A 21,924-nucleotide genomic window follows, 5' to 3' on the forward strand; every position below is an offset into this window, starting at 1 on the left:
CATATACAAAAAATAGAATCCATTGCATAAAATTTAATGTCATACAAATAATCATTCCATGGAAAGATAAAATAAATTAATAAAAGTTGTAACAGAAAGTTACAAACTAATAATTCTAATAACCTAATGTGTGCCTCACTATAAACAAGATTTGTGCTGATGAACCCATCCCTACTCACAGTATCTCCATTCTTCCTTAGTAACACCACTCAATTAAGGACTCTAAATCTATGAACTTGCTCACAGTATCTACATCTGCAGATGAACCCATCCCTGCAAGCATGAGGGCAACCTGGTCAAAATAACCAAAGGCAGAGTCAGCAATATCATTATTATATAACTAAAAAGAAAAAAAAATAGAATTAAGATATATCAATAAGTCATAGATACATTTCCAGTTACAAATTTATATGAAATTCAGATTGATAAAAATGAGGATGTAATATAAATCTTTTAAACAGTGTTCCTTACATTAACTCTTTCTACCCTCTGCATTTCATCTTCAAGCAAAGATACTTGTGCAACAGAAGTCCAATGAATCCAAATTTGATGTTAACATGTTGTGTGAGTGTTCATGGCTCCTTCATCACTAATATTGTCTGATGTCAACACTGTTGACATTGTCAAACTTCTATCTGTTGATCATAATTACATGTGTCATATGATATTATCTTTAATGTTTGTGACCTTAAGATTTTCAAATTTGAACAAAACATTCAAAGAGTTAACCTGCATGTTTTGCATTGGAGAAAAACAGCCTAGAAGGATTGTATAAGAAATCAAGAAATAGGAAAGATTACTAACAGGGTAGTCTTCGAGCTTCCTCACAAGACTGGCATGAACAGGAGCTCTTCCTTTTGCAAGCCTAAGCTCTTCTAGACATTCTGATTTCCTTATGCTCTGTTAAAGAAAATTAGAGAACACATCATGTAACGGTAAAAAGGGAATTGGGAAAAAGGAAAAGAAGTTATTAACTTAATATGGTACCTCCAAGAAAGATTCATTTTGGGGATCATCAAGTCTTCTCAAAGGACCATCGTTAACAGTGAAACCATTGGTCCAGAAAGTGATGGTGTGTGTGTGAACATCAGGTTCAGAGACTTGAGGAGTAGCTCATGTCTCTCCAGATAGTAATCTTCCACTTCCAGAAAAGCTTCTAGTAGTGAATTATAATACTTTCAGGTTCTGGCAAATTAAAACCATAGTGTAACCGACTTAGACTAAAATGGGAATAAGAAATATTATAATAACAACAAATAAAGTTATAAGAATAGCCGACTTACATACCTATTGGAATTAAATAGCAAAGAACAAACATACACAAATAAATAAAGATTGTTGAAGATCAAAAAGAGTACTGATTAAGAATGAGAAATCGGCGATTAGGAGCAACGCTATTGACATATATGATGCAGGTTATATACATAGCATTATAACAAATTTTGCCTTTTTGCCCATAATCCAAATGACAATTTTACCCTTTTTGATATCTCATTTTTTTTGGTTTTTGTTCATTGAATCAGAATGCAACTAAATGTCTTGCTGCTCTTGTCTCTGGTGGACAACAACAATTGCTCTCTGACATCATCATCTTCATGTGGGACCAATTGATTTCTCTTGAGGTGTTCAGGGGCAACTCCATGCCAAAACATCCTCTTTGCGTAATAAAATTGATCCAGCATAAATGGACACACTACCTGTGTATGTAGGTATGTATGCCATTGCCATCCATCAATAATTCCTAAACTGCCCTTCCTTTTTCTATTAATGTAACTAATACTAATCAAGGGTAAAGTTTTCCAAACACACCTGTGGAGTTCCCGCATGCAAGGCTGCTAAAGTTGATCCACTAGTCAAACCAGATTATACACAAAATAGAACATTAGTACAGACAAGGGTAAAATTGTCTTAAAAGTATAATTGAATAAAATGTAATGATACGAAGAAATTGACAAGCCTGCAAAAGTTAAAAGCCATAAAGAACTAAAAAAACTAAAAAAAAAAAGGGTATTTTAGACATAAAAAGCCACCAGTTCTTAGGGGCCATAAAGAACTAAAAAAAATCCCGGTATTGTAGACATAAAAAGCCACCAGTTCTCTCTCCTAAAAATTACTTGATTAGTTGCATTTTGGGTTGGTAATGTAGAACTTTCTTGAGTCCAGTCCAATATAGATTTAGGAGGACCTACCAATGCTAGATAAAGGAGCTATAGAAAGGTAGAAAATCAAGCAAAAGACTGATTAATATTATATCAAACAAATAAATGGGAGACAAAATCAATGAATCCTTGATCACCCATTGGTAATCTGTGCCTTAAAGATGTCTTTTTTTGGATTAGATACTCCAATCTGTTTGTGTCCTGAACAATAAAAACTTAAATAATTTATTACATGTACATATTAATACAAGAATTATTATAATCATAGTACCTGATTATGCTCATAAAGCATATGGTTTTTGGTGAAGTATTTGTGTGTATCTTTTCCTTTTACAAGCAGTTCTTGATCAATTTGACTTATAATTCCAATCACACGTGCAAGCAGAGTAGTAGGAGAATCATTCTGGAAAAAAAAACCTACAACAAACAAACAAACAAACAAACTCATACACCTCATTTTATTTATATGCATATTATTTTGTTTAAAGATTAAAATTTTAAAAGAGAAAAAGAAAAGGGATACGCACATTTCCAGTACAAAGTTCAGCTAAAATGCAGCCAAGTGACCAAACATCAATCTTTTTATCATAAGGAAGCCCTAAAAGAACCTCTTGATGTGTGTAAAACCAACTAGTTTTAATCCTACTAACTTAGACACAAAATATACACACGAAAGGCAGTGTACCTATCGATTAGTAATATAGTTCAAGCAAGTAGGGTATCGAACACAGGGAACGGTAAACAATTAAAATAAATGCTAATATTATCTAAATAAAACAAATAACAAAAGGGGGTTTTCTCTAGTTTTACAAGACTAGAAACTTAATTAGAATAACTAGCAACTAAAACAATTAATTACCAACTAAATTCAATAGTAAAGAGGACTTCTGTTTAGGTACGACTCATTTGTTCCCATGGATGATTTTAATGTATCAGATTAATTCTTCATTGGCTACCGATTAAGATAATTAGGTTCACGTTCGCTATTCCTAATTCTTAGAAAACAAATTAACTCAAGCAATGGCCAGTTGTCTAAATTAACGGGTTTCCTAGATTATTGATTCGGGTTAAGTAAGACTTGTAATGGTTAATTAAATTGACCCTTCAATTAACCTATTGCTGATGTTCATCAAACAATCTCACACATTAACTTACCTATCTTCTAGTTAATTCTAGTTTCACATTCGTTATTCCTAGACATACAACTATGTGGTCACAATAAATCATATGAAATTAATAACTAAGAGATGTTCATACAACTTAATTACTAATTTATTAACAGAAGAATAGTTATTGTTAACACATAAGGTTCTTTAACAAGCTTAACAAAACATAATTACCAATTAAAAATAATCCTACTCAAATAATCAATCCATGTTCACAAAATTGTCTACCCTAACAGAAGAATAAGTTTTTAGCTCATGATTGCAGTAAACATAAACTCAAAAACAAAATCAAAGTATGTAAACATGATTCAAATCAAAAAGTTACTAAGAATTAACCAAAATTGTCTTGATTCTCTTCACAATTGAATGTAGGGTTGATTCTTCAGTTCCTCACGACCTAGCAGCACTTCTAATCGTTTCTCAGCCTCCTAGGGTTTCTCCCCATCCTCTGATATCGATCTGAAAGTCCCTTTATATAGATTTTCACAAAACAGAGGCTACTCGGCGAGTCCAGTGACCTACTCGGCGAGTACATCACTTAAAACCCGTGCACGGCAAGTCAGCGCGTCCAGAATCGCGAAACTTCTGACCAACTCGGCGAGTAATCGACCCTACTCGCCGAGTACGTTTCGAATCAGCATTTTCTCAAAACACTAAAGTCGTCCGAAATTGTGTCTACTTTTCAGAACATTTTGAATCTCGTCAATCGGAGTTACGGTTTATGAGATATGGCCAAAACACTGACGAGGGGTCAAGCTGTCCAGCAACATCCTTCTTTCTTCAAAATCCAAGATCCAAGCCTCCAATTGCTAGTTCCACTTCCTTTTCCATCCGAGCATGTAATTGTTACTGAAAATGAAATATTTAAGCTAATTAAGCACCTTTGGTTCATTAAATGAGACAAAAACAACATAAAGTATTAAGATAATGCATGAATTATATGACTAAATATGCTCATATCACCTCTGGTGCATGATAAGAAAAAACAAAGTAATAAGAAAGGGCATGTAATTGAGATAACATGTTATCAACCCACTCAAATCTCAAGGCAACCAGCAACATGAGAGATAAAAAAACAAAGTAAAATTGTACTTAACAAAAAAAGTAAATAGCAAATTGAGTTTGGAATCAATGATTCTGATGTTGGTTTCAAGAAGAAGCAAGTGCTTTGAAGCGAGAGCACAGTAGACAAGTTGAGCTTAAAGATGAGAAAAGGGTATCAAAAAATTATGAGCTTAAAGATGAGAAAAGGGTATCAAAAAATTACTAGCCCTGTAGTAATTGATGATTGTTTATGGCTTTATGTGTCTTGTGTGAGATGATAAATCATAAATCTTGTTTTGCAATATCCTAGCTTGCTTCGAAAAATTGAATCAGTGACATTTTCATGTACAGATGTAGCTGATGAAAAGAAAAAACCCCACATACAATAATAAGAAGTTCCTAAATCTTAATTCAAAGCAATTATTCATTATGATTCAACTGAAGGAGTAGATTCACATCTAAATTACAGATTGGACACTACAAATTTTGGACATTAATACCCCTGATGGCCAGATTTGGTGCCAAAGGGATTTCAAAGAAGAAACAAGAAAATTACTTGTTCAAACAGGAAACAGCTTATGCTTTTTTGGTATAAGAGCAGTAAACAAGAAGAAAATTACATTTTAAACAAAGCATAATCAATTAGATCCGGTAGAAAACAAAACAAAATCAAACAAATAATCAGGAACTTATTCGAGAAATCAACAACATTAAGGTTTTTAATTGACAAAATGGTAGATGGGATTTCACCATTAATGGAGTTTAAAGTAATAATACAAGTTGAGAGGGAGATAAGAAAAGAGAAACGAAAGAGGAGAACGAAGAGTGACGAAACAGATTGTACCTGATGACCCGGCGGCGGCGGCGATGTGGAGTGACGGAGGCAGAGTAAGAAGCGTTGAAGGCGGATCAAGGACCAATGTCTGCAGGAGGTTTGACCGGTGTGGAGAGATCGGAGGATGCAATCATGAAAGGAAACGTCTAGCCGCCCGCAGATATAAGCGCCCAAAAAGTCTTTTTGCCAAAAAAAACGAGGCCTTAGTCTTCTACGAAGAAGGACTAGCGCTTCCTCTGCTATTCCCCGACCCATTGGGCTCATCCGTACACTTTCCTCTCCGAGTCTCCGGTAGACTTCAACTATGAATCCGGTGTGAGAATACAGGGTTCTTGATTCCTAGGGTTATAAGAACTCGTAGAACCAAAATCCCCTATTTCCCAAAAATACATCTTCTCACATACCAAGGCGCTTTCCCTTTATCGTTTCTGAGCGTCAAAAACGGGGCGAGCATGTATTTGGGCTTTCTGCAAAAGATTGAAACAAAGGAATTTGAGGTCAGGTGAGCATGAGATCATCAATGAGGAGAAGTGAGCAAGGGGTTGCAGAAGGTGAGGCCAGGTCGCCGGATCGATGCTATAGAGCACTGAGTGAGCGAGTGTTTTGAGTCTTAAAAAAGCCCTAGAATTAATATCAATATCGGTTCGTGTGATTTTGTTATTCGACCCTTTTATATTCGCCATCTCCCTCTTCCTTCTGCTCTGTTAGATGAAGAAAGGTGAAGTGAGATAGCAGTTGATGGTTTGCAGGGAAGATGGTTTGAGGTGTAATGGCACGATCTGATGCTTCTGGATATATTGATGGTGGTTGTTGCTACGGTAGAGATATCAACAGTATCATTCTCTGAAGCGGCGGCCATGAAGACGAAGGCCCTAGGGCTTTTTCTTGCTAGTTGGAAGAGGCGGGGGGGTTTAATTTTTGGGATTCAATAGGTGGGTGAAATCCCGCCTTAAAAACGTGTGTTTCATTAAAATTATAAAGCAACACATTTAGAGGACGCACATTTTATGAAAGGCGCCCTCCGCATTTCTTTTTTTTCTTTTCTGACACTAATTGTAGGGCACGCACATATGCGTGTCTACTATCCTTCAAATTTTACAACATTGACATTATTTTTTAGGGCACACACAAATGCGCGTCCTCTATCAGCGAGTGTCATTGTTTGCACGTCATTAAAGGGCTATTTTCTAGTAGTGGTGATGCCTTAGTCTAGGGAAGTCTGTTGTTATGAGATGCTTTGATAGCGAGCGGGTAGTTAGCGCATAACAAGAGTAGAGTACTCACGATCCGGGGTTTGGGGAGGAAGACTTAGGATGAATGCTGATGCGGTGTGGTCAGTAGTATTGGGCCCGTACTACCGAAGACACCGGGTCAGTGGGCAACCCAAGTAAGAATCCCTAGATATCGGAGACTGAGTAGGGTTGCGTTATCGAGTACGATTATACTCGATAGAGTCTCTGATAGTACTATGTTGTATTTCAGAGGCATCATGGTTGGACCACGCCACAGACCGAGTACGAGCAGTGTGAGTAACGAGGAGATTCATCAGATGATTCATGAGGAGGTGGCTGCGGCGATCCGGGCCGAGATTCCGGAGATGTTTGGGTCCATTAAGACCACCTTGATGGAGACTTTTGATGAGCGGTACACCGCGTTGACTGAGGATGCAGCCGCTGCAGCTACCGCAGCTGTGGCCGCTGCCAGGCCACAGGGAGGTGACTCGTTGCTGTTTCGGGAGTTCAGCAACAAGAAGCCACCTGAGTTTGACGGGACGCAGGATCCGATTACTGCAATGAGGTGGATCGCTGATATCGAGGGGTGCTTCTACACTTGTTCATGTCCGGAGCATCTGAGAGTACGGTTCGCTTTGAACCAGCTCCGTCTGGGAGCGAAGGATTGGTGGAAGTTCGTGACGGCGAACTTCACTTTGGCAGAGATTTCAGCTGTGACGTGGGAGAGGTTTACCTCTATGTTCAGAGACGAGTACGTTCCCCCGGTGGAGAGGGAACGGTTGGTTCAGGAGTTCTTGACCCTCAAGCAGGGTACTGATTCGGTTACAGTGATCACGCGGAAGTTTCATGAGAGGGCGATGTTCTGCCCCGAGCAGGTGTCCACAGAGCAGGCTCGGATGAGCCGGTATTTGGGTGTGTTGAGGAGGGATATCCGGGAGTTCGTGTCGAACTCCACATATCATACCTTTGCTGAGCTTCAGGCGAATGCCAGGAAGCGTGAGATCGAGTTGGAGACCCAGGCCAGGGAGGAGGCCGAGTCTCAACAGGTGGATCAGCGGCCGACTCAGTCTCAGCCGGCAGCCAAGCGGACTAAGTCCGCCGATTCGAGGACGGGAGGTCCGAAGGGCCGCACTTGCGGAAAGTGCGGCAAGGGTCACGAGGGGACATGTCGATCTGGTGCTTGCTACAAGTGTGGCAAGGAGGGGCACATCGCTAGGGATTGCCCCAAGGGGTCTATGGTTTGCTTTCATTGCAACCAGACCGGCCATCGTAAGGCCGAGTGCCCTCAGCTTCTTCAGGGATCTGCACCTGCTTCCAGGGCTACTGAGACTCGACCAGTGAAGGCCGAGGCCCCGAGGGCTCGTGGGAGAGCCTTTCAGCTGACTGCGGAGGAGGTCCGCGCTGCGCCCGATGTTGTGGCAGGTACTTTCCTTGTGAACTCTGTACCTGCTTTAGTGTTATTTGACTCGGGTGCGAGTCGGTCTTTTGTATCTTTGGCCTTTAGTCAGCAGATCAGTGTTAGTCATGAGTCGTTGAGTCGGCCTCTGAGAGTTTCTATAGCTGATGAGAGAGTGATTTGTGCCACGGAGGTTCTCCGGGGATGTGTGTTAGAGATTTTCGGGGTTGAGTTTCCGATTGATTTGATTCCTATTGCGATGGGTGATGTCTGTGTCATTGTGGGCGTGGACTGGTTGAGCCGTTTCGGCGCGGTTATCGACTGTGAGCATCAGCTGGTGACCATACGAGACCCTAGTGGGGGAGTTCTTTCAGTGTACGGTAAGGGTAACCATTCAGGATCAGCTTTTTGTTCGGCCGCTAGGGCGAGACAGTGTCTACAGCAGGGCTGTAAGGGTTTTGTGGCGTATGTGATGGATACGCAGGTGGCTTCCGTGAGACCGAGTTCAGTTGAGGAGGTTCCGGTGGTGCGTGAGTTTCCAGATGTTTTTCCCGAGGAGCTGTCGGGTGTACCTCCTGTGAGGCAAGTGGAGTTTGGTATTGATTTGGTTCCGGGGGCCGCGCCTATCGCTAAGGTGCCTTATCTTCTTGCACCTCCAGAGATGCAAGAGTTATCCTTGCAGCTTCAGGAGTTGTTGGGGAAGGGATTCATTCGGCCGAGCAGCTCGCCGTGGGGAGCACCTATTCTCTTCGTCAAGAAGAAGGATGGTTCACACCGGATGTGCATTGATTACCGGGAGTTGAACAAGCTGACGGTCAAGAACCGTTACCCGTTACCGAGGATCGACGATTTATTCGATCAGTTGCAGGGAGCATCTTGGTTTTCCAAGATTGATTTGAGGTCGGGATATCATCAGGTGAGAGTGCGGGATGAGGACGTCCAGAAGACAGCGTTCAGGACGCGATATGGGCATTATGAGTTTGTGGTGATGCCTTTTGGGCTCACCAATGCCCCGGCTGTGTTCATGGATCTCATGAACAGGGTATGCAGGCCGATGTTGGATCGGTCGGTGATTGTATTTATCGATGATATTCTGGTGTATTCGAGATCTAGAGAGCAGCATGAGGAGCATTTGAGGGAGGTCCTTGGGGTTTTGAGATCGGAGAAGCTTTATGCAAAGTTCTCCAAGTATGATTTCTGGTTGCAGGAGGTCCAGTTCCTAGGACATCTCGTTAACCAGGAAGGGATTCTGGTCGATCCGGCCAAGGTTGAGGCGGTGATGAGTTGGGAGGTGCCGAAGTCACCATCTGAGATCAGGAGCTTCCTTGGGTTGGCAGGGTATTATCGGAGATTTATCAAGGATTTCTCCAAGATCGCAGTGCCGCTCACCAGATTGACCCGGAAGGGTGTCGCATTCTCATGGGGTCCCGAGCAGCAGACCTCCTTTGAGACACTTCGCCAAAGGTTGTGCGAAGCCCCGGTATTAGCTCTCCCGGAAGGGATGGAGGATTTTGTAGTATATTGTGATGCATCGATTTTGGGGCTGGGTGCGGTGTTGATGCAGATGGGTCATGTGATAGCATATGCATCGAGGCAGCTGAAGCCTCATGAGACGAGATATCCCACGCATGATCTAGAGTTGGGGGCAGTAGTGTTCGCTCTCAAGATTTGGCGTCACTACTTGTATGGGGTTCGATGTACGATATACACGGACCATAAGAGTTTGAAGTACTTGATGGATCAGCCCAACCTAAATATGCGTCAGAGGAGGTGGTTGGATGTGGTCAAGGATTATGATTGTGAGATCCTGTACCACCCAGGCAAGGCTAATGTGGTAGCCGATGCGTTGAGCCGCAGGGCGGAGAGCACTCCACTGCGAGATGTATGTTTGAGATTGACCGTGATAGCTCCGGTATTGGATGCCATTCGTGGGGCACAGGCCGAGGCTGTGCGACCGAAGATGCAGAAGAGGGAACGGGTCGTTGGTTTGGTTTTAGAGTTCGTTACGGATGGTCGAGGGCTTATGACTTTTCAGGGTCGGATTTGGGTACCGTTTGTGGGCGGTACGCGTACTACTTTGATGGAGGAGGCTCATCGGTCGAAATTTTCGATCCATCCGGGGGCCACGAAGATGTATTTGGATTTGAGGAGAGAGTATTGGTGGCCCTGTATGAAGAGGGACGTAGCCTGGTTTGTTGAGAGGTGTTTGACCTGTCGCAGGGTTAAGGCCGAGCACCAGAGACCGCATGGCAAGTTGCAGCCATTGGAGGTTCCCGAATGGAAGTGGGAACAAATCACTATGGATTTCATCACCAAATTGCCGAGGACTGCCAGAGGAGTTGATGCAATTTGGGTGATTATGGACAGGTTGACGAAGAGCGCTCACTTCCTTGCCATCAGTGAGAGTTCTTCAGCGGAGAAGTTGGCGGAGATATATGTGAGGGAAGTGGTATCTCGGCATGGGGTGCCGATCTCGATTGTTTCGGACCGTGATGTGCGTTTCACTTCCAGATTCTGGAAGAAATTTCATGAGGAGTTGGGTACTAGATTGCATTTTAGTACCGCATATCATCCCCAGACAGACGGCCAGAGCGAGCGGACGATTCAGACGCTTGAGGACATGCTTCGAGCATGTGTGTTAGATTTCGGGGGTAGCTGGGATGCGTATTTACCCTTGGCAGAGTTTTCCTACAACAACAGCCATCATTCGAGCATTGGTATGCCACCCTTTGAGCTGTTGTATGGTAGGAGGTGTCGGACCCCCATTTGTTGGGGAGAGGTTGGGCAGAGAGTGATGGGCAGTACAGAGATCGTGCTTCAGATGACAGAGCAGATCCAGCAGGTCAGACAGAGGTTATTGACCGCCCAGAGCCGACAGAAGAGTTATGCAGACAGACGCCGGTCCGAGCTTGAGTTTCAGGTCGGCGACTTCGTTCTCCTGAAGGTCTCTCCTTGGAAAGGAGTGATTCGATTCAAGAAGAGGGGCAAGTTGGGACCCCGGTATATTGGGCCATTTCATGTGATTGCAAGGGTAGGCCGGGTAGCCTATCATTTGGAGTTGCCAGCAGAGTTGGGGCAGATCCACGACACTTTTCATGTGTCGCAATTGAGGAAGTGTATAGCCGATGAGTCGGCAGTGGTTCCATTAGAGGATATTCAGGTGGATGCGAGCCTGAATTATGCCGAGAGGCCAGTGGCCATCAGGGATCGGAAGATCAAAGTTCTGAGGAACAAGGAGGTACCTCTGGTGTTGGTTCAGTGGCAACATCGGAAGGGATCAGAGATGACCTGGGAGCTGGAGCGCAAGATGCGGGAGCAGCATCCAGAGCTATTTTCAGAGCGAGACTTCGAGGGCGAAGTCTAGTTCTAGTGGGGGAGAATTGTAACAGCCCGGAATTCCAGGTATCTTTATTGTTTTGATTTTTGGTGTTTTGAGAGGGGACTCGGCGAGTTGGAGCTCAGACTCGCCGAGTAGGGTCGCGATTCTGGACGCGGGATTCGTCTGGACTCGGCGAGTCCAGGATATGGACTTGGCGAGTATGCGCTGTTTAATGAAACCCGAATTTCTCGGGTTTGCGACCTATTTAAAGGGCCTTATGGCCGTCATTTGTACCCAACAGTCCATAGAGAGAAACCCTAGAGTGCTTTAGCGATTTGAGAGAGAAAGGAAGCATTTCTTGACCTTTGTGTGTTGTTTAGCAAAGAAGAGGGAGGTTCTAGCCAAGAGGAGGCAAAGGAGGTTGCTATTCTGTGGATTTGAATCTTAGATCTTCGATCTAAAGGTATGATTTCGGCTCATCTTCTGTTTTGTGAAGTATATTTGGTTTTAGGGTTTGTTGTGACCTTTGTTGGGTTGATTGGATGGCCAAATAGTCCCTTGCTAGTGATGAGGCTTTGGATCTGGATCCATAGAGGTCCAGAGGGCCTCATTCATCAAGCTTTATGAAGAGCAATGGAGGTTATGACCTTGAGTAGTGATATTTGTTGATAATCCTTCATATATGGTCATATAGAGGTTGTATGTGCACCAAGTTTGGGGCTTTACGTGGTGAATCAGTTTAGGAAGGCCAGATCTATGAACTGTTGGAACAGATCTGACCTTAGAAGCGAGTTTGAGTGATTGAATGGCATGGACTCGCCGAGTCCGATGAGCAGACTCGGCGAGTAGCTTGAAGATTGCCTTGGATCGGCCAGTGAGTGGTCCAGTCGAGTCATGGTTTGACTCAGTGAGTCAGGGCGAGTTAGAGAGGGTTGACAGGTGGACTGAGTCGAGCTGGGACTCGCCGAGTTGTTCTTGAGACTCGGCGAGTTGAGTCGGGGTGGCCCCGCGATTCTCCCAGGTGGAACTCGTCGAGTCAGGGGAAGTACTCGACGTGTAAGAAGGGAATCCTAGAGAGTTGGTGAAAACGTCTAGACTCGCCGAGTTGCCCTTGTGCACTCGCCGAGTCCGGTCAAAGTTGACCGTTGACCGTTGACCAGAGTTGACCTGTGTTTGACTTCTTAGGGATAGTCAAGCTTAGAAGATAAAAGTGTTAATAAGAGATGTATGATGTTATAGGGAGATTGTAGCTCGGAGGATCGAGCACGAGTGATTCCGGGATTTGATAGCTATCGATATTCACGAGGTGAGTCTTCTCACTATACTGTACCCGGAAGGGTTTGATTGTGTGACCGGAAGGTCGGATATGATATGAGACATATGTGCTAAATGTGATATGTTAATTGTTATATGTGCTATGTATGATATGCTTAATGGGGGCCGGAAGGCATTATGTTATGGGCCGGAAGGCGTTGTAATGTGGACCGAAGGGTTGGCGTGGGTAGGACCGGAAGGTTTACCCAGCAGGGACGGAAGTCCCCTGAGACACATGGACCGGAAGGTCAGGGCCTGGAAAGGCGTATGTGCGTAAGTTGTATTTTGGGGAACTCACTAAGCAATTATGCTTACAGTTGTTGTGTATGTGTTTCAGGTACTAGCGAGGACCGTGGGAAGGCGCCGGCGTGATCTGTACACACTAATAGATGATTTATGATCTTGGGATTCATATGATTTGTATTATGATATGAAACGTTGAATGTTTATGCCTTGTTTTGGATGAAAACACTTTATTTTGAAATGAAAAATTTGTTTAAAAAAAAATTTCCGTTGTTACAGATTCCATCGTGGATCTAGATATAATTGTTTGCTTAGATGATTTCCATGCTACAGCAGCACCTCCAAGTGTAAACACATATCCACTTGTAGATATGGAATCTTTTATGTCAGATATCCAATTTGCATATATGTATCCTTCGATAACTGCTGGATGTCTGCCATAATGCAGTCCATATTCTCGCGTGTATCTCACATACCTTAGCAACCTAGTAATACTCTTCCAGTGTTCAGAACTTGGTTTACTAGTGTATCTACTTATTCTGCTCACAGCATATGCTAAGTCAGGTCTGGTACAACTCATTAGATACATCAGACTGCCAATAATTCTTGAGTATTCCACTTGATTAACACTATCACCTCTAATTTTACGTAGAGTTGACTAGTGTCAATTGGAGTTCTAGCTATGCTAGTGTCTCCCTTAGCAAATATTTCAATAATCTTATCCACATTGTGTGTTTGACTTAAAATCAAACCACTTTGGGTTCTTGTGATCTTGACTCCAAGAATCACATCCGCTAAACCCATATCTTTCATGTCGAACCTAGATTTCAACATATCCTTCGTGGATCTTATTATCTTGTCATCACTACCGATGATAAGCATATCATCAACATACAAACACAAGATGACATAACCATGAGTGGTGTTTTTCACATAGATACACTTATCACACTCATTGATTCTAAATCCACTTTCCATCATGACTTGATCAAACTTTGGATTCCATTGTTTAGGAGCTTGTTTTAATCCATATAGAGACTTAACAAGTTTATAGACCTTGTTCTCTTGTCATGAGGCAATGAAGCCCCCAGGTTGCTCCATATAAATTTCTTCTTCCAACTCCTCATTTAGGAAAGCCGTTTTCACATCCATTTGATGAACTTGCAAGTTTCTGATAGCTGCAATGGCAAGAACTAATCTAATGGATGTTATCTGCATTACTGTAGATTACGTATCAAAGTAATCTAGACCTTCTTTTTGTATATAACCTTTGATTACTGGTCTTGCCTTGTATTTATCAATACTGCCATCAGGTTTCATCTTTATCTTAAAAATCCAACTGCAACCCAGTGGCTTGCTACCTGGAGGTAGATCCACTAGTTCCCACGTATGATTTTGTAAGATAGATTCTACCTCATTTTTTATGGCTTCTTTCCATTGAGGTCCCTCAGAAGAAGTAACCACCTCTTGGTAGGTTTTAGTTTCACTTTCCACCACATAGGTGTAAAAATCAACTTTAGCCCTCTTACTTCTTCTGAGTTCTGTCTCTTCTTCCTCGGATTGAGCTTGTTCTTCCTCTTGAACAACTTCGTTATTTGGTAAAGATGGGCTTTCAACTTCCTTGTTCAAACAAGGAAACACATCTTCAAACAATGATGCATTCCTTGATTCCATTACGGTATTCTTGTGTATTTCAGGATTCTTAGAATCATGCACAAGGAACCGATAAGCACTACTACTTTGTGCATATCCAATGAATACACAATCCACTGTTTTAGGCCCTAACTTTTGTACCTTATGCGGTGGTACTACAACTTTAGCTAGGCAGCCCCACACTCGTAAGTACTTATATGATGACTTTCTTCCCATCGAAAGTTCATACGGTGTTTCATTCTTTTCTTTGTGAGGTATCTTATTTAGAAGATAGTTAGCTGACAAAATAGCTTCCCCCCACATTGAGTGGTTTACACCCGAACTAATTATCATGTCACTGACCATTTCGTTCAAGGTACGGTTCTTTCTTTCAACAATTCCATTGGATAGAGGTGAATAGGGTGATGTGAGTTCATGACGAATTCCATTTTTCGCACAAAATTCAGCATAGGGAGAAACATATTCTCCACCCCTATCACTTCTAACCACTTTAATTCTCTTGTTGATTTGATTCTCAACTTCATTTTTGTACAAGACAAACTTGTCTATTGCTTCATCTTTACTCTTAAGTAAATATATGTAGCAATATTTCGTGCTATCATCGATGAATGTAATGAAGTATTTTTTCCCACCTTGAGTATGAATTGACTTTAAATCAAACACATCAGTGTGAATTAAATCAAGTGGTTCGGTGTTTCTTTTGATTGTTTGGAAAGATAATCTAGTTTGTTTGGCTTCAACACATGTGGGGCATTTATGATTTGAGTCAATATTAAGTTTTGGTATGTATTCTAGTTTAATTAATCGCTTAATAGAATTGTAATTTACATGTCCTAAGCGACCATGCCAAACATTTGAGCACTCAAGAAAATAAGCAGAACTAGAACTTGTATTATTCATTTTGTTTGTCACCATTACATTCAATTTGAACATGCCATTCAAGGCATATCCTTTTCCCATAAACATACCATTTTTGGACAAACAAACTTGTCCGGCTCAAACACTAGCTTAAAACTAAATTGGTTCAACAAACCACCCGACACTAGATTCTTACGAAGTTCAGGAACATACAAAACATCCCTAAGCTTCACTTCTTTCCCCGAAGTCATTTTTAGAATGACATCTCCAACACATTTGATATCCGCCGTAGCTGCATTTCCCATGTAGAGCTTTTCACCATCTTCAACTTCTTTGTAGGTGTTGAAAACACTCTTGTCACGACACACATGATGAGTAGCCCCCGTGTCAATCCACCACTCCTTTGAATTTGTATTCATGAGATTCACTTCAGAAACCATAGCCGTGAGATCAGTAATCATGGCCACCAACTCCATGTTATCATTCACCATGTTTGCTTGACGGTTTTCCCTCTTAGGTTCCGGGCACTCCGAAGCCTTGTGACCCGGTTGGCCACAATTGTAGCACTTGAACTTCTTCTTGAAAGTTCCTGCCTTGGGGCCTAGGTTTTTGCCCTTTGCTTTCCCTTTGTGAGGTCCCTTGCTTTTGCTCTTGGAAGTTTGACCAGCTTCCACCATATGAACCTTGGAAGATTCAACTTCACTGCCTTTCTTCAAGGCCATTCGATTGTCTTCTTCAATGCGAAGACGCACCACCAGTTCCTCCGCGTACATCTCCTTTCACTTATGATTAAGGTAGTTTTTGAAGTCTATCCAACCAGGAGGAAACTTTTCAACCATTGATGCAACTTGGAATAACTCATTAAGATCCATCCCTTCTGCATTGTTATCATGTATGATGACCTGAAGGTCTTAGACTTGACTCATAACAGATTTTGAGTCAACCATTTGTATTCCAAGAACTTAGCAACAACATGTTTCTTGGTTCTAGCATCTTCTGTCTTCTACTTCCTCTCCAAAGACTCCCATAGTTCCTTAGCAGTTGCAACTTTATAATAAACATTGTAAAGTGTATCAGTCAGCCCATTCAACACATAGTTGCGGCACAGAATTTCTGAATGCTTCCATGCATCCACTGCATTCACAGATTGAGCATCAGCCTACCCCTCGGCAATTACAGGAGCAGTTTCTGTTAGGAATCGAGCCAGGTTCAAGGTGGTCAAGTAGAATAGCATCTTCTGTTGCCACCTCTTGAAGTTCAGACCAGAAAATTTTTCAGGTCTCTCAGCATGATTAGCCATGATGTTTGGAACCGGTGTATTTGGGTTAACAGCAGGGTTAGCACCAGCAACAGGAGTTGCAGTAGCAGCGGGAGTTCCATACATTCTGAAAGAATGTAACCACAGTTAAATAGATTACAGGAAAAAACCGATACAAAATCGATTTAGAAAAAGAAAAACGAAATGGTTAGAACAAAGAATAAATTTGTTTAAGACTATTAGTGTAATGTCTTCGTTTTTCCTCTTTGAAAGGTTCTTGTAAAGAAAAGATTAGAAGCAAACGAAGTGGCCGAGGCTCGAGTTGGACTCGATTCCCTTAAACAGATTCGCCGTCTGTTCCCAGGGTACAACAACCTTAGCAGTATTGTGTACTTCCGGATATTACCACTTGCCTGAAAGAATCGCCGGAAGCAGGAGTACAGAGAAGGAGGAAGAAGAAAAGTATTTTCATTCGTGTGTTTGAATGAGATGACAAGGTCTTTTTTTAGAGTTGAATCGTGTAATGGAAACAAATCACTAATTGATTGAGTGTTTAATGCCAATAAATGTCATTAATTAAGCAATTAAAGCATCCGTTACAGAATTCAAAAAATAGGGACCAAAACTGTCAAGTTTAGCAAAAACGATTTCGGAGCTGCATTCGTGTCCGTAGGTCGTGCCCATGCACAAGTTCGGTGTTTTTGGACTACAAAATCCAAGATTTGCACCCTTGCGCTCGGGTAGGAATTGTAGCATAACTATAGACACAAGCTTGTAAGCCTTTCATGCATTCAAACTTATAAACCTTGTTTGGTTTGGTCTTTCTACCAATGTGGGAATCATTCCCACATTCCTCTCTTTTTGCTAAATTTATTCTCAAATACCCATCTTTGAGTATCAATATCTAATTCACATATACTCTATTTTGGACATATAATATATCGTTTCGAAGTCCTCGTGGAGGAGAACACAAACTCACTTAGAGTTAGTTATATATACAACATATGTATATATTTATATATGTCAAAAGTTAGTAAAAAATATAAATATTTATACTAAATTTTCCAACAAATCCAAGACTTCATTTGAATTGTGGTACTTTCGTTTGGGGCATGTGTCGTTTGACACTCTTTTTACTTTAAATAAACTTGGTCACATTTTTGTTTCTTGTATTTTTCCTAAGCGGATAATATGTTCACTGTGCCAACTTGTGAAATCGCATCGATTACCTTTTAATAATGGTGGTAAACGCGCCACTTGTGTATTGGATTTGGTGCATTGTGATCTTTGGGGACCCTCTCCGGTTACTTCAGTTGATTCATACCAGTATTATGTTTACGTTTGTTGATGATTTCTCCCCGTTTACATGGTTTTATCCACTTAAAACCAAATACGACTTTTATACTGTTTTTGAGATGTTTTATAACCTTTGTGGAGAATCAACTCTCCTTTAAAATTAAAACTTTTCAAAGTGACGGTATGAAATTTGTAAACAGTCGTGTTAAAACATTATTACAAAAACACGAGATTTTTCATCAAATATCATGCCCCTATACACCCCAACAAAATGGTCAGGTTGAGCAAAAAAATCACCACATTGTGGAAACCGGACTTGCTATGATGTTTCATGGTCACATTCTGGCTCAATATTGGGTTCATGCTTTTAGTTCGGCCATGTACACCATCAATCGCCTTCCCACCAAGGTGCTCTCCATAAAGTCCATGTTTGAGATGTTATTTAATCGGGTCCCCGCTTATGACATTTTTCATCCATTTGGGTGTCAGGGTCTATTCGTATCTTCGTGATTATTCGGCTCACAAGTTGTCTCCTCCAAGCCTCCATGTATATTTATTGGGTATCATTCTCAATACAAAGGCTATCAATGACTTGACTTGGTGTCGTCTCATATTTTTATTACCCGACATGCTCGCTTTGATGAGCTCAGTTTTCCCTTTAATGGTTCCTCTACGACGGATCCTCTTGCCTCACTCTCGTTACAAGAATTTCTTGCGGACATGCCGGTCACCCCGATCCTATCATCGGTTCTTGTTGATAAACCAATTCCGCCCGTGACCTCCACAACAGCCCGATCGCGTCCGCACACGCTACCGATCCCGATACCGGATCCGATCCCGCGCCCGATACACTTGTCCTTGATTTCGATCCGAACTCACCTGATGAGGGTGTTCCTTCAGCTCCCGATCCAGAACTCTATATTTTAATTGTTTCTATATGATTATGCATTATGTTTGACATCAAATGTTTATATATATATATATATATATATATATATATATATATATATATATATATATATATATATATATATATATATATATATATATATATATATATATATATATATAGGTTTCCTTGTGAACAGTTCTTAGTGGTCCATTTTTTTTTATCTATTTTCTATTTTTGCCCCAAATTAAGTTTTTAGGTTTATGACTTTTGCAACTTTAGTTTACCCATTTTTACCGCCCTTATTCTACAACCTTTTCATGCACCCCGTCGGTTCTTCTTCACCGTCTTATATCATCTATTTGATTCTTTTCTCTCCACCGCCTCCATCAAAATGCCTGAACATTACATAATCGTTTGCTTCGCCACATGTCACCACCATAAAAAAATGACCACCTGTCGCCCCCTTTCCGCTTTCCGCTTTCACTGCTACCAACACTTTTGGATTTCCCATGCCAACGATGTTGTTTATATTATTTATAAGAAAAATGAAAGGAAAAATTACTTTACTTATAAAGTCCTTAAATTTCTAGCAAAATATACTAATCCTAAGTTTTTTCTTGTTTTCTTTTTTTTTTTCCTTTTTAAATCTTTAGCAATTTTTAAATTTAATTTTAGTAGCTTGACTAAAAACACAAGGGTTGTTTGGTTGGCCAAAATCCTATGAAATTATGAAGAATTGGAATTTAATTAAATCATTTTTATATGTTTGGTTCAACTTTTAAGAATGAATTGGAAGCGTGTGAATGAGATGAACTTTTCATCAAGAGGGAAAGTTCATTTCGTTAAGAGGATGAACGAATTAAAATCCAATTGATGATTGAAAATATGAGATTACTATATATATATATATATATATATATATATATATATATATATATATATATATATATATATATATATATATATATATATATATATATATATATATATATATATATATATATGAAAACCCTATTTGTTAAAATCAATCGACCTTTGTTACCACCACAACCACTACCACTAACGCAATCACCGTCACCCACCACAAACGTCGATACCACCACCATCACCTATCACAATGTTGGCACCACCATCGTCAGCACTAGCCACAAATTCCGCCACCCCTACCAACTACCACCACTGCCACCCACCACCACCATTTACCATTTTTATATTTTTTTTATCATATAGCTTTATATATAAGTTAAAACAAAGTAAAACAGAAAAACAAGAGGACAATTTTGTCATTTACAATATTGAAATTAAATTAATCTGACATGTTTGTGAATCAAACATAATATGGAGTTTGATTTCCATTTCATTTCAACCAACCAAACAAAATATGAAATTGGATTCCAATTTCATTTCTTACGAACCAAACCAAATACATAATTGGATTCCAATTCTTTCACGTATTTCAATTCCTTAATAAATTTAATTTATTCTAAAAGATTCTGCAAACTAAACCTTACCTTAGTAATTTAAGGGCCCACTTTCTCACTTTTGTCATGAGCCTCAAATTCTATTGGACCCGCGTTTCTCACCATGTAACACTTAGGCACCCGATAGGGGGGTTTTAAGTTGAAAGAGTTGGCGTTTCAATCGATGATTAGACATTAGAATTGTAAGGGATGCAATTCTCAAAAGGATGTTTAGTATCATTGCTAAAACAGAACCATCTCCTACAAACTTTGGAATATCTTGGAGCTATGGTAATTATTATTATTATTATTATTATTATTATTATTATTATTATTATTATTGGGAGGTGTTTAAAAAAAAGAACTTATTATTTATTAGCTTATCCCTATTCTAATCATACATACTTATAAAACTAGCATTTTTTTTCTTGAATCTCATGTATTTGAAACCCCCATTCTTTTTTCCTTCCACCATATTCATTTGAAACTCCCATGACTTTTCAATTTCTTTATAATAATAATTATAAATTGGTAATTAGGTTAAATAAATATCAAATCTAAAGTGTATTCATATATAAACTAAATTTCAATATTAAAATAATATCTTTAATTCTATTTATAAAATTATGTTTTTTAACTTTTAACATATTATACTTAATTTGTTAGTTTTAATATATTGTTGGATGTAAACCATTATCATTTTAAAAGTATAATTTTTGAACAATTTGTATAAAATACTTAAATTATTAATTAAAATATAACATTATAGGATCAACTTAAATATAAATTTTATTTAACTTAAACAACCCAAAGATTATTTTATAAATAGTTAAAAGTGATAAATTGTAGTGTCTTTATAATAATGATTGTAAGTTGGTTAATAAGGTTAAATAAATATCAAACCTAAAGTGTAATAAAAAATAGACTAAATTTCAATTTTAAAATAATATCTTTACTTCTATTTATATAGTCATGTCTTAAAATTTTAACATATTATACTTAATTTATTAGATTTAAAATGTTGTTGCGTGTAAACCATTATCAGTTTAAAACTATAATTTTTGAACAGTTTGGACAAACTACTTAAATTGTTAATTTAAATATAACATTACAGTGTCAACTTAAATAAAAATTTCAGTTCCATTAAAAAAACCAAGTAATATTTTGTAAATAGTTAAAAGTGATAAATGCAAAAACTAAATTGTAATATCAGTTTAACTAAAATATTTCCTAAATATATTTATATAATCGTTAAAAATTTTCAACTAAGTAGCTTAAAATAACTTATAATAACAATAGTTAAAAATAACTCTATATAAATGGTTATATTGTTGCCTTTAAAATAAAAAAATAATGTTTGATGTTTTAGATAATTATAATGATAGAAATTAAAACATTAAGCAAATAAATTTTAAAAAAATTAGTTAAAAATAACAACTATAAATAATATTAAACCATATATAATATTTAATTTTATTGATGTGTAACTCGCGAGTAACAGTCATTCAAACGATTGAGATTATAACATTATAATAGATTTATATATTATCATATAATTCAAAATAATCAATATATTGTATCAAATTAATATACGAATTATTATATCAGATTTAACAACAATGTCAGTGTTATATTTGAAAAAATATATATTTGTAAAGACTTCAACTATATAGGTGTTTCTGCGCATTACAATGTCAACTCAAATATAAATTTCAGTTCCATTTAAAAAAACAAAAGAATATTTTGTAAATAGTTAAAAGTGATAAATTGTAGTGATAAAAGAAAAAACTAAATTTTAA

The sequence above is a fragment of the Lactuca sativa genome, chromosome 8, assembly GCF_002870075.4.
Source record: "Lactuca sativa cultivar Salinas chromosome 8, Lsat_Salinas_v11, whole genome shotgun sequence".
Lineage (NCBI taxonomy): Eukaryota > Viridiplantae > Streptophyta > Magnoliopsida > Asterales > Asteraceae > Lactuca > Lactuca sativa.